Source organism: Lupinus angustifolius, chromosome LG17, assembly GCF_001865875.1.
Source record: "Lupinus angustifolius cultivar Tanjil chromosome LG17, LupAngTanjil_v1.0, whole genome shotgun sequence".
Lineage (NCBI taxonomy): Eukaryota > Viridiplantae > Streptophyta > Magnoliopsida > Fabales > Fabaceae > Lupinus > Lupinus angustifolius.
The window spans coordinates 9931681-9936358 of NC_032025.1; the positions used below are offsets into that span (position 1 = coordinate 9931681).

The 4678-nt window shown below is 33.7% G+C and overlaps 1 pseudogene; it reads right to left on the bottom strand.

The window, feature by feature from the left end:
• Nucleotides 2200-4394, bottom strand: LOC109330853 (annotated as a pseudogene).

A 4678-nucleotide genomic window follows, 5' to 3' on the forward strand; every position in this document is an offset into this window, starting at 1 on the left:
ACCATTGTGTTCTCTGGTGGGAGGGACTTGCTCTGTTGGGAGAAATCATCTGATGGAGTGCTTACATTAAAACAAGCTTACAACTCTCTTGCCCCTGCTTCTAATAATCTAAGCTGGTGCTCCAAAATCTGGTCTAAGGCAACCCCTCCATCCCAATCTTTTGTGACTTGGAGGCTAATCAACAACAAAATTCCTTGTGATGACAACTTACAAAGAAGAGGATACATCATGGCTTCAATATGCAATATGTGCAAAGCTCAAACTGAATCATCTTACCATCTCTTCCTCATCTGTCCCTTGGCCATTCACATCTGGAACTGGATAAATGGAATCTTCAGTTTAAGTCTGGACATCTCTGCTATCAAGCCAATGCTGCAGGCAACTAAAAACTATTGGAATGACCAAGTCAAGGATCTGTTCATGGCTTGCATTATTCATGCAGTAGGCACAATCTGGTGGTGCAGAAATCAAATTAGATTTGACAATAAACATCCAAACCTGGGATTTGTTTTAAACAAAATCATAATGACAACCTCTCTTTCGGGTAACTACTCTAAAGTCACAGGGAGACCCTCATTGAATGATCTTTGCATCATCAAAAATTTCAAGGCTGAAATCATCCTTCCTAAGGCTCCTTCGATATTGGAAGTTGTTTGGTATCCTCCAAGGAGACATAGGATCAAAATCAATTCTGATGGAGCTGCCAGAGGCTTTCCTGGCCCTGCTGGGGGGGGGGTGCAATCTTCAGAGACCACAGTGGCCATTGCCTGACTTGCATTGCTGACTTTTATGGTACTCAGGAGGCTATCTTTGCTGAGCTTAAGGCTGCAATTTCAACAATTCACTTTGCTAATTCTAAGGGCTGGAAGACTATTTGGCTGGAATGTGATTCCTCTTTGGTGGTTGATATTTTCAAAGGTAAACACAATCCTCCTTGGAAGCTTCTCAATAATTGGCTAAAGTGCAAAGATACAATGGATGATATGGATTGTATTGTTTCTCATATTTATAGAGAAGACAACTCTTGTGCTGATAAATTAGCTAATTATGGCATCAACTCCAAAACTAGCTCCTGCTGGAATTCTATTCCCTCTTTCATTTTCATTGACTGTTTTCGCAATAGGAACCAACTTCCTAGCTATAGATTCACTACTTGAGCTTCTTGTAACTTCATCCTTCTTCAATATATTTCATGGTGTAGTTGCACGTTTGCTTTAAAAATAAAATAAAATATCATTTTAAGCACAATAATAGAACAATGTATCAAATCAAATGAGAATTTTTTTAAACTATATAGATTACACTTTTCCTTTCTTAATTGTTTACAACAAAATTATAATAAAGAACAATAATTTTTACAATAAAACTAAAAAACAACACAATTTTTATCAAGGAGAACATACAACTAAATTTAACTTGCACTAGTTTATAATGAAGGTGTTGATAATGAGCATAGAAAATATATTAATACATAAATTAAGGAATGATCATATATTATGACGAAGATACTTTAGTTAGACGTCAAAATTGTAATATTATAAAACAATATGCATATCCTTGTTCTCTTTGCTACAAATATACATAGAGGAATTACAATAATCATGAAATATCTAGATTTTATATAGTCTAATACCAATTACAAAGCCAGGCGCCACTGCTCATTCGGCTACAAAAGCCACACTCATACACTTATTTATTGACTCGGGAATGACTCAATTTATAATTGCATATAAATAAAAGAAAAATCTATATTGTCATATAAATCATCCCGTAACATGAGTAAAATAACACGTGTGATATAATTTTTTTATTATTAATTGATTTTCAAACAAATAATTTTATATATTCCACTACTAATTATAAGGCTAGGCGCCAGTGCCAAATGGGGTTACGAAAGCCACACTGATAAGCTTTTATTTATTGACTCAACAATCACTCAATTTATAATTCTACACAATTAAAATAAAATATATTTTTATACAAACTATCCTACAACATAACATAAAAAAAAATTAAATATGTCAATAATAATTTATTTATCAATGATTAATTTTGGTTCAAATAATTTTATAATTCGAATACCAATTACAAGCTCAGGGGCCACTGCCCAATGGGCTACAAAAGCAACACTCATACACTCATATTTGTAGGAATGATATATTAGTATTCTAAAAAAATTGTAATCTTAGCACATTTGCTTTACGAGCACCTCTCTGGTTGAACTGATTTCATATCGCTTATACCAACATGCTTACAAGAAGCTTGAGCAACTTGATTCCTGTAAGTGAGTTTTATATCCTCCAACCTTATCCCTTTACATGGATTAGTAGAACTGCAGTCAAATTTCATAGCAACCTGAGTTGCAGATGTTCCATGAATGTCTTCATAGGTAATATCACTGATTTTGATTCCAGAGACCTGTTCATTTTGGCAACCAAAAATCAAAAGAAAAAAACAAAATCAGCTCACTTTTTGTGATAAAGATAATATGTTTCCACATATATAACAAACCATGAGTTATTATCTTCACAACAATTTATTTCTAAGTCAACCATCATAATCATGAGAGCCATATTTGTTGTTAGGTGGGATAGAAAATATGCTCTCCTAATTATGTACTTTATATTCTAAAATGCAACTTATAGAAATCAATTCCAAATATGAAACTAACCTGACTAGGACAATTCTTTTTAGATGGACAATAATTTTGGTCAATAAGAATGGGGTTTTGGACATCGACCATGGTTGCATTTTGGAAAATGACTTCCTTCACGAATCCACTGGAGGGTCTCCCCCAAGACTTTATTCTAACACCATTTTGAGTCCCGATGAATATAACTGATCTAATTGTGACATGTTGTACATCAGGTTCCTTCTTATTCCATCCTAAGCTTCCGATGCTACAAAATACAACAAAAATTTATCTTATACATATGGTGAAAATATATAAATACCTATTATCCACTATTTAGAACGCTATAGTTTCAGACTAGCATTTCAAATAGGCTTTTTACATGAATTAGTATAAATAGATAAATTCATTTCATTTCAAATAGGCTTTTTACATGAATTAGTATAAATAGATAAATTCATTTCAACATGTTAGTTTGCGAGTAAATTTTTTTGGAGGTGAAGGAAAGAAAATAGAAGGGTTTGATCTTACAAGTATATTTTATGATTATAAATTTTTCATTCCTTCCATTATATTCCAAAAACCAATTCTCAAAAGAACCTCTAGTGAATACAAATTCATATTATTTAAATAAAAAAGTTTAAAAGTTATAAACTTTCATTTGCTTTACTAGAATCTCAATCCTAATTCAAGAACTAGTAGAGATTTTACTTGTTTTTTAATAAAATAATATTAAAAAAATTTCAAACCTTCTTTCTCTCTCATATTTTAGTACGAGGGAGGATCCCAAACCTCCAAGAAGGGTTTGGATCATGTTCAATACTAAATTATGAGGGAAAAAGGGAATTATATATTTTTATTTTATCAAAAATATTGAAGGGTTAGGATAATCTTCAATACTGAATTATGAGGGGGAAAATTATTTGACACAGGTAAGAATTTGCATATGGTATTATTTGTTAAAAAATAAGCATACCTTATTCCATGTCCTGGGCCACATTCAATATTCTCAATCAATAAGTTACTTGAACCGGGGCCTATTGAGACACAATCATCACCGACTCTAATTTTGGATTTGAGGATTTTGACGTTCGAGGACATTTATACATGGATGCCATCAGTGTTAGGGCTATTTCCGTTGGCAACGATCTTTACGCCTTCAATTTTCACGGTCTCACATCCATTTAATACTATGTGGAACATTTGACTATTAATCGAGGTCAACCTACTAATACCAATGTTCTTGGAATTGCTGAATTTCAATGACTGAACAATATCACACAAGAAAAAAGAAGTTACTTTTACTTTACTATTTCATAAAGGAATATGGATATTCTTCATTATTGAAGAAGAGTCTGACTCTAATGTATATACCGTAGCTCCGATTGGGCAATTTCCTTTGCAAGAATGCTTGCAATCCCACAAAGCAGCGCCTTGGCCATCAAGCACACCTTCGTAATGAAAACGTTGTTAACACTCTCGAAAAGAAGCCAGTCTTCGGCCTTTCCATTTCCCTTATGATAGGAGGGAGCCACCAACTCACCATCAATGTTATGGAAATAGTATTGTTGGCACAAGGCCCTTTGAAGATGACACCACTTGCAAACTTGAACCATCCATGTGGCACGTGAATTTCGGTGGGTTTTGCCGAGGCAAAGGTTTTAGTCCACGTACTCAGGAATGCTTTGGTGGAGTCCGTTTTGCCGTATGGATTGGCTCCTAAATGGACTACATTGTATGTGGCTGCTTCTTCGGTTGAGGTTCAATTCAAAAATAATAATGTGATCATGAGAATGAGAAGATGAGGTTTAATCGATTAACCAGTAACAGAAACAGAATGACCAGATCAACTTCTTGCACAGTTATTAACTAACACACAAACAAATATACAACATATACTTTTATGCAAGATTAACAAGAACATAGCAAAGAACAAGCATGCAAAATATTAGCTCCAAGTTCGCATTAAAACATCTTGAAATATAAAAGAGAAAATGATAGAAAAGATTGTGCATGAATTTTATCCTGGTTCGTTTTGCTGTCCAC